The 13,459-nt window shown below is 40.1% G+C and overlaps 1 non-coding gene across 1 annotated transcript; it reads right to left on the bottom strand.

The window, feature by feature from the left end:
- Positions 1–12,872: 12,872 nt before the first annotated feature.
- Positions 12,873–13,010, bottom strand: LOC114813556. Its single transcript, XR_003761273.1, has one exon. It is a non-coding gene; the product is annotated as a small nucleolar RNA SNORA7 (small nucleolar RNA).
- Positions 13,011–13,459: the final 449 nt, after the last annotated feature.

The raw sequence follows: 13,459 nt of genomic DNA, 5'->3' as shown, positions 1-13,459 counted from the left end.
ACTGCACTTTAAAAAAAAAAATTAGGATTCTAATGATAAATGGTTTTGCATCGACAGGCTCTAAATGAGTAAGAATTTAATACAATCAGGAGGAATTAAATCTTTGGCAATGACATTTATTGTTTTGTAGGTGATCAAGTGCTGCCTGAAACCAATCTGGTCACACCTGAGATATGCTGATTTTCTCTGACCCTATTCTTGGGACAGTTTGTTCATTCAGTCATATATATTGAGTTCTTACTGTGTGCAAAACACTGAACTAAGTGCTTAAGAGAATACACTACAAAAATTAACTGACGTGTTCCCTACCCACAACCTGTGAATCTGGGGCTTTCCCAACATCTGGAAACATTTAACACACCCTTAAAGGCTCATTCCATTGGTTCTAGCCACAAACATTTCTTTAAAATTCCCACATTTCAATCAAATATAAAACTGCTACACAACCCCTCCAGTTTCCCATTATTTTTCTCCCTTTAAGCTTGTGGAAAAGTCACAGAATAGATAACCCTTTAGTTCTGAGAGCAGAGAACCTTTTCTTGACAGCAGTGGTTTCTACCATGAAGTGATTCCTGAGGTCATTCCATTTGGTTCATTTTGCTTCTCCCATTTTCAAGGAAAGTGCAGTGTTCTTGTTTGCAAAGTTTGAACTCCTCTCCCAGGCACACCTCACCCGACTAACAATGACATCATGAACTCCACAGTAACCGCACAACATAGACCAGAAAGGTAGCCAGGCCAGTTACTTGCAGTCCCAGAGTTGGGTAAACATGCTCAGACTTTAGTCACATCTCCCTGACAATGGGACCGAAGAGCCTCCTGCTTGATCTCAGCCTCCTTCAGTGTCTCTAAATGATGTTTCATGTTTTTCCTCATTCCAGGAAAGGGTGGGGAGAGGCAATCTATCTCTGGTGTCCAGTTTCATCTCCAAAACATGGCAGTGAATTAAGAAGATGCAGTCCGCTTCCTTCTGTCCTGAAATGATCAGCTTTTTAAAGAGTTAGGTGTGCAATTAAGCCACTAGGATTGTCACTGCAGTTGAAGCAGATGTAGAGAAACTCTTAGAGGAACAAATTGTCCAGGCTTGTTTCTCACATTCAACCACCTTATTCAGTCTCACTAAATCCTGTCAATTCTCCCTTCACAGCATCTCTAGAATCTGCCCATTCCTCTCTAGCCATACTGCCCCACGTGAGACAGGGACTGTGTCCAACCCAATTTGCTTGTATCCACACCAGCACTTAGTACAATGTCTGGCACAAATACCACAATTATTATTATTATTAGTAGTAGTAGTAGTAATAGTGGTAAGCACTCAAATATAGATTGGTTGACTGGAGCAAGAGAGAGATGGCTTAGGTGGTAAAAGGAGAAACTTTTATTAAACACTTTAATAATATTGGTATTTGTTAAGTGCTTGTTATAATATTGCACTGTTAGTAATGATAGTGAATATTATAATGATTATAATATAATATATTTTTTATAATTGTAATATGTTGTTATATTGTACTTTACCAAGTGCTTACTATAGTACTATGCACACAGTAAGTGCTTATTAAATACTTTTAAAGGATTGATTGATTACAGAACAATCTGTAATCTTTTGAGTATGAAGCTTGCACACTGGTTTAGATCTTTCCAAGAATCTTGTGCAAAGTTTCAATTTAGCAGAATGATCTAATGGGAAATGTTAGTGAGGAACCACATTTTGAAAACTAAAATTTACCATTTTTTGCTTTTACTTGAAATAATGAGATTCTAAAGAAATTATAGGAGCAACATAATCTCCTCAAAATTTAATTCAAGACTATTTTTTTCCCTGTTTTCCCATTTGTCTTCCACTGAAGTAATTTTTTTTAAGTTCTCACAGGACAGGCCATTAAAATCAACTAAGCTGCTGAATGCTGAATGCATCAAAGTTACATTCCAGTGGAAAATGATTTCACAAAGAACTTCTTGAAGTGGCTACTTTAAAGTTCTGTAGTTATGTTTAAAGGAAATCATTCATTTAAACGGTGTTTACACCTCAATCACAATGTTTTTATTTCTAAGAAACAGAATATCTTCAGTAACGATTCTTAGTCTTTTTCTTTAAAAAAAGAGAAAATGAAAGCTTTGTTTCTCTCTAAAGCAGGTATTTCAGTCAGTCTTCATTCAAAACTCTGAACTTAAAATATTTTGATGAAAATTTGGCAAAATGGGCACTCTTAGTTATCCTTCAAAAGAATATAGCCGTAAGATGTGAAGAACTTGGGAAATGCTACTTTCAGTAATTAGCTTTACCTATTGAAAAGATATGCAACTGATCTGTGAGATACCATTGAAACCCAGGTGCTCCTTAGTCAGGGAAACCTCCCACTTGGCTTCAGGTAGCAGTTTCCCTTGAGTCAGGATGATGAAATTGAGCCGAGTCCTCCTCTATTCTTCAGTCTTCTCATAAGAAACGCAGCAAAGTAAGTGTAATTTAGGGCCATAATCATGTATAGAGCACTGTTGGTTGTGAAAGGATTTTTATTACAAGTTGAGCCACATGGAACTTCAGTCTTATCTTTGCTACACTTATTTGTTCCTTCATTCAATGGTATTTATTGAGCACTTACTGTGTGCAAAGCACCATACTAAGTACTTGGGAGAGTACAATCGCCTTGATTCTATTTATTTACTATTGTTTTAATGAGATGTTCATCCCCTTGATTCTGTTTATTGCTATTGTTCTTGTCTGTCCAGTCTCCCGATTAGACTGTAAGTCCGTCAAAGGGCAGGGACTGTCTCTATCTGTTACCCATTTGTACATTCCAAGTGCTTAGTACAGTGCTCTGCACATAGTAAGCGCTCAATAAATACTATTGAATGAATGAATGAATACAATACAACAGTAGAAAGACACATTCCTTGCCCACGTACCACGGGGACCCCACCAGTCCAGAGCTTGTGTAGTCTGCAAAGGGATTATGTTTTATATTTTCCAACGCAGTGTTCAGAAACTAAAGTACAATGGACTTGTGAGGGAGATTACAGTGTCATTTCTAGTAATAACAATAATCACCATTGCCATTATCAACAAACTTGTAAGCTCAATGTGGTTAGGGAATGTGTCAGGTTATTGTTATATTGTACTCAAAAGCAATTTTGTTACCTTTATTTCTTATTTATCTTATTTCCTAATCTCAGAAGACTTTTCAGGGAGATTATGATATTAGACATGGTTGCTGGGGAGTTAGATGTTCTCAGAACTTGAACCAGTAAATGGAGACACTCAGATGTGGACTCCATCTGCATAGGGAAAATCTAAAAGATTCATGGTTTTTGCTGAGGTATTAATGATGTTAATGACATCACACTCTTCAATCAGCAGAAGTTTAGGAGGATTTGCTATTACTGTGGTATTTTCTGTATTTACCATGAAAGAGCGTGTCTTTAGGTTGAGGTTGTAATCTGAACATTCTTTACAATTCTCAAAACTATATTCAGCCAGAGGTTGCATTCTTGCAGAACTCCCCATTAACAACATTAATAATGATAATAATAATAGTATGCATTAAGCACTTATTATATGCCAAGCTGGGATTGATGCAATATAAGTCGATTGAACACAGTCCCGGTCCCACATGAGGCTCACAGTCTGAGGGAGAGGAAGAATCGTATTTTTTTCCCATTTTATAGATGAGACAACTGAGGCACAGAGAAGTTAGATGAATTTCCCAAAGTCACACAGCAGGCAGTGGTGGAATTCAGCATGAGAACACAGATTCTCTGATTCCAAGGCCTGGACTCTTTAAGGGAAACTTGCACAACTCTTTATATTCCCACACTGCATTGCTCTCTATCTAGGTGAAAACACACTGTGGGAAGATGTTCAGTCAGTTGTATTTATTGAGCGCTTACTGTGTGCAAACCACTGTACTAAGCACTTGGGAGAGTACAATACAACAACAGACATCCCCTACCCATAATTCTGGTATTGCGTTCTATCCAAAATGTGTAAACGAAAGAATCCGTTTATCATTGACAGTTATTGAGTGCTCACCGTGTGCAGAGCACTGTAGTAAGCACTTAGGAGAGTATAGGACAATAAAGTTGGTAGATATGTTCCCTGCTCACACAAGCTTACAGTCTAGATGGGGAGAAAGACATTCAAATAAATGAAATAATTATGGATATATTCAGAAGTGTTATGGAGCTGCGGATGGGGTTAATATCAAGTGTCCAGAGCGTACAGATCCAACTGTATAGATGACACAAAAGGGAGAGGGAGTGGGGGAAAGAGAACTTCACCAGAGAAGGCTGAAATCACATGAAAACTTGTCTTCTGGGAGGTTTGGGTATAACTAGAATTCCATCAGATAGCTTCAGTCTGGGACACTGGTAACTCTCAACTGCTCCATCTTCCCATCCTCCACTTCCCACTCATTCATTCATTCAGTCGGTTGTATTTATTGAGCACTTACTGTGTGCAGAGCACTGTACTAAGCATTTGGAAAGTACAATTCGGCAAAAAATAGAGACAATCCCTATCCAACAACGGGCTCACAGTCTAGAAGGGCAGGGCAGTGGTGATGTAAGGACACAGAGGAATATAGAAATAGAAGCAGCATGGATCAGTGGAAAGAGCTCGGGCTTGAGAGTCAGAGGTCATGGGTTTGAATTCCAGCTCTGCCACTTGTCAGCTGTGTGACTGTGGGCAAGTCACTTCACTTCTCTTTGCCTCAGTGACCTCATCTGTAAAATGGGGATTAAGACTGTGAGCCTCACGTGGGACAACCTGATTACCCTGTATCTCCCCCAGCACTTAGAACAGTGCTCTGCACATAGTAAGCACTTAACAAATACCAACATTATTATTATGTGATTGATTGATTGATCGATCGATTGACCAGTCAGGCAGATGGGCTGACCCAGAGGTCCAAGGATAGGCTGAGAGATTGCATCAATGGTATCTAGGAAGTGTGTGGCTCCACGGACATCAGTAAATCACCATCTCTGCTAACATTAGGTTTGCCCTTGGCTGATTCAGGCAAGAACCAGAATGTTCAATAGGAAAATAATCTTCAGAAATGATAGCTCACCTTACCACAACAGACAGTGTGCCATCGATATGCCAATCTCGATGCCCAGACGAGTTTGATTTAGATGGGAAAAAATAGCTGACCATCAGTATTGGTGCATAGAGGATGCAATCAATCAATCATATTTACTGAGCACTTACTGTGTGTAGGGCACTGTACTAAGCACTGGGGAGAGTAAAATACAACCATATAACAAGACACATTCCCTGCCTAGACAACCCTGTAGTGTTTCTTGATCTTCTTCGGTGTCTCCACTTCCGAATACTCATCCTTGCGTCATACGGATGGCTGTCTTTGTCATCATTCTTCAGAAGTGCTTGTGCCATCTGATGATTTGAAATTTGGAATTTTATTCTTACACAATATCCCAATTTTTGGATTACTGTGCCCCACTCTGCAATCTATCCCTAGTCTTTAATGGAAGTTTAATTAAAGTATTCAGAAAATGCTTGCATAGTGTGTTTTAAAGTAGAAATTCACTGAGAGGAAGACATAGCTTTTATTTGGAAAATATATTAGTTCAAGTGAGATTTACTCTGGAAAATCTGTCACCTGGATTAAGCCAATTAAAGACTGGTGATTTGCAGAAAGCAAATTAGACATTTTGGGCATATTAATTTTGAAGTGATGCTGCACCCTCATATTTGAGTTTGAAAGCCTAGCAGATGTTTAGATCTTTTTTTGAGCAAAACTCATCAGTCTGCACTGTAAGGCATGCAGGTGCCACTCATTCCTAAACATATTCTACTACTACTACTAAACATATTCCTTATTTAGAAGCCTAATAAATGGCAAATGTGAAAAAACTGTGTATTTCAGGCAAAATGTTCAAGTTCCACTCTCTACTGATAGAGAATAAAGGTTTCTTTCCAAAGCATCCCCAAGTCTAAGGTGCGTAGTTTTACTTGAATGAATAGTCATCCTTTTAATGCCTAGTATTTTCCATATCCTATGGGTCACCAGTCCTGGGGATAAAAGATTTTGTTGTTGCATAGAGGGGGATATTACAGCAGCAACCACATGATAGAACACGTGCTAGACATAGAAACCGTTCTGCTACTGGGCATTCCTAACTGGCTCTTCCAGTCCCCTAGCATTAGTATTACACATTCCTGCCATCCTTTGTTTCTTGCAATGCCTTTCTTTCATTCCCATGGTATCTTCCTCCCACCACTGAGAAGGTAGATTAATAGAATTCTAGTTTTATAGAAGAGAAAATGGAGGCCCAGAGAAGCCAAGTAATTTTCCTTATGTCACACAGTGAGTCAGTCTTCTTCGTCACATGACACACAGCAGAAACCTCATGGAGACTAGCTCCTAATCACGTCTTTAGTCATTTGGGGCTATTCAAGATTATTGAGTCAGACATGGAATTAGTTTCACATCTGAAGACTGGGGGAAATTATAGGGCTAGTTAGGAGTATGAAATTGTCCTTTTGTCTACTGTATACTCTCTTCCGGATCCATCACTTAACTAATCAAGCAATCGTTGTTATGTATTGAGCACTACTGTCAATTAAAGACTATGGATATAGTGCAGAGTGGGGAACCATAATCCAAAAACTGGGATACTGTGTAAGGATAAAATTCCAAATTTCAAATCATCAGGTGGTACAAGCACTTCTAAAGCACTTGGTAGACTACAGTAGGCAAGATCTCTCAATCTAGTTGGGGCACCAAACACTGAACTGTATTACAAATAAGAAGTAATAAATACAGCATTCAAGATGTGAACAGCCCTCTAGACTGTAAACTCGCTGTGGCCAGAGATCATGTCTACTAAAGCATCTACAAACTCTATTGCACTGTACTCTCCCAAGTGCTTAGTATTGTGCTCTGCACACAGTAAGAGGCCATTCAATTGTATTTATTGAGTGCTTACTGTGTGCAAAGAACTGTACTGAGCTTTTGGAAGATTACAATATAACAATAAAAGGACATGTTCCCTAGCCACAAGGAGCTTACAGTCTAGAGGGAGAGACAGACATTAGTATAAATAAATAAAGCACTTTGCCATCAATGATTTCATTATCTTCTTGCATCTCATATGAGGAGATTGAGGCTTAGAGAAGTTTTGGTTTGTGCAAGATCATAGATTAAAGCAGTGGCAAAGCTGGGGCTTAAAATCCAGGTGATCTAATTCTCAGGCCTCTGCTCTTTCCATTAGACCCTGTAGCAAAACAAGAAAATAAGGCTGTTTTCAAATGAAACCCAATGCAATTGCATTTGTGATGGATGTGTTTTCTCTCAGTGATATAAAATATGACTGCAAATTGTTGATTCCTTACTTTGCTGTACCGTGCCCTGCACACAGTAAGTGCTCAGTAAATACAATTGATTGACTATGTATATATTTGTCATTTATTTATTCACATTAATGTCTGTCTCCCCCTCTAAACTGTAAGTTTGATGTGGGCAGGGTATATGTCTATAATATTGTTATATTATACTCTTCCAAGTGCTTAGTACAGTGTTCTGCACAGAGTAAATGCCCAATAAATATGACCGACTTATTGACTGATTTGCAGGCCCTCGGCAAACATGGACACCAAAGGAGTTTCATTCATTAATTGTTTATGATGGTGGTTTTATGATGTAAAGCTTCATCTGAATGTGAGGTAAGGGGAAAGGCTCATCAGTAACAGATGACTCTTCTTCTAGTTATCTTTCTCACTCACTTACTAATCACAGGCTTCTTGTTTATTGCCAGATAACTGACCATTCCTCCTCCCTAATGAAAATTCCTGGAGCTTTGTTTGGAAGGTTTCCTGAAGGAAACTAAGGAAATTAATCCCACAGAAGAACTATTTACCAATCTTATGTTGAAATCAGGGTTAGATTAAGGTGTGGGTATGGGGTTTAGGAAACAATGGAACATTCCAAGACAAAGCTTCCCCCTCACTAGAATATGAGCACACACACACACACACGCACACACGCACACACCCCACACCACCCTCCAACTCTAGGCATGGATTCCCCAAGGGTTTTTCAGTTCTTTTAGATTATAAACCTCACAAGGGACAGGAACCATGCTTAATTCCAACTGTGTATTCTCTCCAAGCGCTTAGCATAGTGCACTGCACACAGAAAACGCTTAATAAATACTATTAATACCACCTCAGTGGCACCACTGTTGGGAAGGACGATCGTGGAGGCCAAAGGAGGGGCGCCGAGGGAAGCTGCCCTTCCCTCTGCCCTTCGTCCTTCTGACTCAAGCCTCACTGGCTCATGTAATCCTAGCTGAATGTTCAACAGCTGAGTTTTGGTGACACACAAAATAGGTCTGAGCATGTGCAAGGCAGCAGCTTCACACTGCTCCCTGGTGGTATCATCAGGAAAGATAACCAAAACGAACCAAAAGAGTGGCCTAATGGATAGAGTTTAGGCCTAGGTGTCAGAAGGACCTAGGTTCTAATCCCAGCTCCGCCCCTTGTCTGCTTTATAGCCTTGGGCAAGTCACTTCACTTCTCCGTGCCTCAGTTACCTCAGCCGTAAAATGGGGATCAAGACTGAGAGCCCTAAGCGAGAGAGGGACTGTGTCCAACCTGATGGGCTTATTCCTACCCCAGCGCTTAGTACTGTTTCAGGCTCAGTAGTAAGCACTTGACAAATACCATTAAAAATGCTATTGTTTTACCAGTATATTCAATCAACGTAGTCCACAGCTTCCATATTAAGTGCTCTACTAGTCCGCTTTTATAGAGGACATAAGAGAACTGGTGTAGGAATAAAGAGGAAGGGAACTGAAGTATTCGTAGAGATGGAGTTCATTTCGTTGGATAAAAGACTGAAAAATTTTGACTCCATTCTGGAAAGAAAATGGCTGAGGCAGAGAATGTGTTTATTGTTATATTGTACTCTCCCAATCGCTCAGTGCAGAGCTTTGCACACAATATGCACTCAATAAATATGACTGAATGAAAGAATTTACATACTTTATCAAGGATGAGGAGAGGGCAAACATGGGCTATTCACCAAATCTCACAATAGTGGGATGAGGGGAGATCTTTTGAAACTTAAAAGCGGGTGGTGGGAAGGAAAAAAAATAAAACAAAACACCTTTCCGTGCAGTGGGTGGTGAGTGTGTTGTATTTGTAGCCACATAAACTTGTTCAGGACTAAACTCTCAGAGGTACAAGAGGTTGTTCGGCACATATGGGCCTGGGAGAGCTATGAAATGTTATTGGAGGAGAATTGATGGAATGCTCATTCAATCATATTTATTGAGTGCTTACTGTGTGCAGGGCACTGTACTAAGTGTTTGGGAGAGTGCAATATAACAATAAACATATTGAAATAGGGCTACGCCTAACCATAAAGATATCAAGAAAGGCAACCAAGCAGTAAGAATGCTTTGGGGACACTTGTTAGAGAGAGAATAATTCAGTCATTTATTGTTTACTGTGTGCAGAGCACTGTAATAAGCAGTTGGAAGGGTACATTACAGTAGAGTTACTAAATGTGATCCCTGCCCACAAGGAGCTTACAATCTACAGTGGGGTTTTAGGTAAGTGGTCCTGACAGTAATCTGTCCAGAAATGGTGTTTCTAATGAGAGTATATATCTTGTTCTGTTCCCCTTCTCTGCACTTAAGCCCTCCATCTTGAGTGGATGCTCCTCCTGCACTTCATCTGACAGATGACCACTGTCCCCATCTTCAAAGCCTTACTAAAATCATAGCTCCTCCAAGAAGCCTTCCCTGATTAAACTCTGCTCTCCCTACCCTATTCTCCCTCCTTTCTGCATCATCTTTTTACCCCTAAGCACTTTGATACTTACTCCACCCCAACCCCCACAGTGTTTACATACATATCCTTATCCGCATTTCTTCCCCTTCCTGTAATTTATTTTAATATTTGTCTCCCCCTCTAGACTAACCGTAAGGTCCTTAAAGGCAAGACTAATTCTACTGTACCCTCCCAAGAGCTCAACAGTCCTATAAATGCAAATGCTCAATAAATACCACTGATCAATTGATTTCACACTTTACCTCTCATTCCAGATTCCCAGTATTTCAGACTAGCCCTGCCTAGAGAGAGAATAGCCAGAGACTTAGGATCAGTCAGTCAATCAATTGTATTTATTGATTGTGTACTCTGTGTAGGGCACCTCACAGTTAATGCTCATAATCAAATGATAAGGAAGACATTATTAATCTAAGAATAAGGAAAAAGAGTGAATAAGTCCAATAAAATCAGACCATAGACTGAGACGCTAGACCGTAAGATCATTATAGGCAGAGAATGTGTCCGCTAATTCTGTTGTACTATGCGCTCTGCACATAGTAAGTGCTCAATAAATACCACTGATTGATTGCTTGATTCAAAGGTGCATAAAATTTAGAAAAAAATTAGGGAAAGGAACTTGATATGATCTATAATATGTGTAGAAGAACAGTTCCTGTTCAGGATGAGTTGACCCCTTAAGAAAGTTGAAAAATATTATACTTTGATCTATTTAAAATTATGATTTAAAAAATGTATGTGTAACGACTGCTAAAGGAGGGACTCTTGCACTATATTTATCTGAATTTGTGTGAAATTACATAAGGGTAGGACTAATTTAAACAACTTCTCAAAAGTTTAATATGCCTCAGGCATATTTCAGTAAGAATGATCTTTTGTTTCATCTGTGGGAGAAATATGATTCCTTTCTGGCTTCAAAGCCAGTGAGGATTGTTTTGTTCACTCACCTTTGGTGGCTGTCACAGTGACTGAAATGTAGCTTTCAGCTCCACACGAGAAACCTCCATGAGTAGGGGTGTTAAAAGCATATTTCTTCTCCAAAGAAAACACTGTGTATTTTCACTATTGATGTCACAAAAGTCCACCCTTTTTCCCCCACACCCCCATTCCATCTCCAGCAAAAACCCCTGCATCAGCTTCAGGTGTGTTATCTCAAACCCATCCTCCCCACAGAGAAACCTGAGGTGAAAGTACATGAGTTCAGCTGAAGCCCCACACTCCCTTTTTCCGTCCCTTTTTTTGGTTTTTTAAATTGGTGTTTTAAAATGCATATTAATAATAATAATAATGATATTTATTAAGTGCTTACTATGGGCCAAGCACTGCTCTGATCACTGGGGTAGATCAGGTTGTCCTATCTGGGGCTCACTTTATTAATCCCCATTTTACAAATGAGGTAACTGAGGCCCAGAGAAGTGAAGTAACTTGCCTAAAGTCACACAGCTGACAAGTGACTGAGCGGGAATTAGAACCCAAGACCTCTGACTCCCAAGCCCATGCTCTTTCCACTGAGCTGTACTGCTTCACTTATTATATGCTGCCAGTACTAAGCGCTGGGATAGATACAAGCAAATCAGGTTGAATACAGTCCCTGTCCCACATAAGGCTCTAGTCTTAATCCCCATTTTATAGATGCGATAACAGAGACACAGAGAAGTTGTGGCTTGCCCAAAGTCTCACATCAGACATGTGGAGGAGCCGTGATTAGAACTATTGACTGCTTGGTCGGGGCTCTTTCCATTAGGCCATTTGCTTCTCTTCCAGCACATCTAATATAACCCCTCCCAAGCAGCCTTTGTGTGGCCTAATAGTTGCATCAGCTTCCTCTGCACTTCTGAATATCTGTTTATTTTAATTATTTCTTTGGTTATGTGATCACTCAGTTTTGTTCTAACATCTGCATTCAGGCTCTATGGTATTTTCTGCCCCATTCTTTTACCTATTGCATGTTGGCAATCAGCCCCTGCTTATCTTCTCATTAGACTGTCAACTCCTTTAGAGCAGGGATTATATCTTTGATTTATAATGGATGATAAAAATAATGATGGGGTTTGTTAAGGACTTACTATGTGCCAAGGATCGTAACAAACTACAGTAACTACACCACATTCATATCAAACACTCCCTGTCCCACTTGGGGTTCAGAGATTAAGTAGGAAGGAGTAGGATTTAATCCCCATTTTACAGATGAGGAACTGAGGCACAAAGACATTAAGTGATTTGCCCAAGATCACATAGCAGACAAGAGGCGGGGCCGGAATTAGAACCCAGACACCCTGACTTCTAGGCATGGCTTAGTGGAAAGAGCCCGAGTTTGGGAGTCAGAGGTCATGGGTTCTAATCCCAGCTCTGCCACTTGTCTGCTGTGTGACTTTGGGCAAGTCACTCAACTTCTCTGTGCCTCAGTTACTCATCCGTAAAATGAGGATTAAGACTGTGAGCCCCCCCGGGGCAACCTGATTACCTTGCATCTATGCCAGTGTTTAGAACAGTGCTTAGAACATAGTAAGTGCTTAATAAATACTATCATTTATTTATTTTTATTTATTTTTCCAGGTCCTTCTGAATCCCAGGCCCATTATCTCTCCACTAGGCCAAGTTGTTTCTCTTCCCCTTATCTTCAGTTGATATCATATCTCCCCTCCTCACTGCAAGAACAGGGCAAAATTCAGAAGTGGTCCAGCAAACTAAACCATATTGTCTAAGCAGTAGCAGTATGCAGTAGTAATAGAAGAAGTAATAATTGTTATCGTCGTCATTGTATTTATTAAGTGCTCCTATGTGCAGAGTACTATATTGAGCATTGTGAAAGCGTTGTTGTTATCTTATGTTGTCGAGTCGTACACAACCCATAGTGATTCCGTAGACAGATCTCTCTCTCCCAGAATGACCCACTCTCCGTCTGCAATTGTTTTGGTAGCGTATCCATAGAGTTTTCTCCGTAAAAATCCGGAACTAGTTTACCATTGCTTCCATCCGCGCAGTAACAACAAGAAACGAATCTCTGCCTTTGACTCTCTCCCATGCCGCTGCTGCCCAGCACAGGTGAGTTTTGACTTGTAGGAGATTGCCTTCCACTCACTAGCCACTGCCCAAGCCAGGAATGGAATGGATAGGCCTCTGCTTCATTTTCCCACCTATAGTCGTGACTGGTAGAGTACTGGAAACTCTCCAGGTGTGACCCTGAGAGGGGTGGGAAAGCATACATCATTGGAAATTAGACATGGTCCTTGCCCTCAAGGGACTCACAGTTTAAGAACAGTGCTTGGCGTTTAGTAAGCGCTTAACAAATACCATCCTTATTATTAAGAAATCTTAAAAATCTAAACCAATCTAAGGTCACCTTAATATCGTAAATTACCTGGATATTTGAGAGCAAACAAAATATAAGTTGACTTCAATTATCAAGCTACTCGGCAGTATAGTCCTGGCCAAAGAGTCTTTCAAATATTATTTTAAGAAAGGCACGTTACAAAGTGTCAGGAATCAGTTGAGCTAACAGGCACGACTTCTTCGAGAGGCCTTCCCTAACTAAGCCCCCCTTCCCTCTTCTCCCCTCTCTTCTGAGTCACCTGACTTGCTCCCTTTATTCATCCCCCCCACTAGCCCCACGGCGCTTGTGTCCATATCTGTAATTTATTT

This window comes from Ornithorhynchus anatinus, chromosome 7 (assembly GCF_004115215.2).
Source record: "Ornithorhynchus anatinus isolate Pmale09 chromosome 7, mOrnAna1.pri.v4, whole genome shotgun sequence".
NCBI classification, from domain to species: domain Eukaryota; kingdom Metazoa; phylum Chordata; class Mammalia; order Monotremata; family Ornithorhynchidae; genus Ornithorhynchus; species Ornithorhynchus anatinus.
This window is presented reverse-complemented; position numbering and strand designations above follow the sequence as displayed.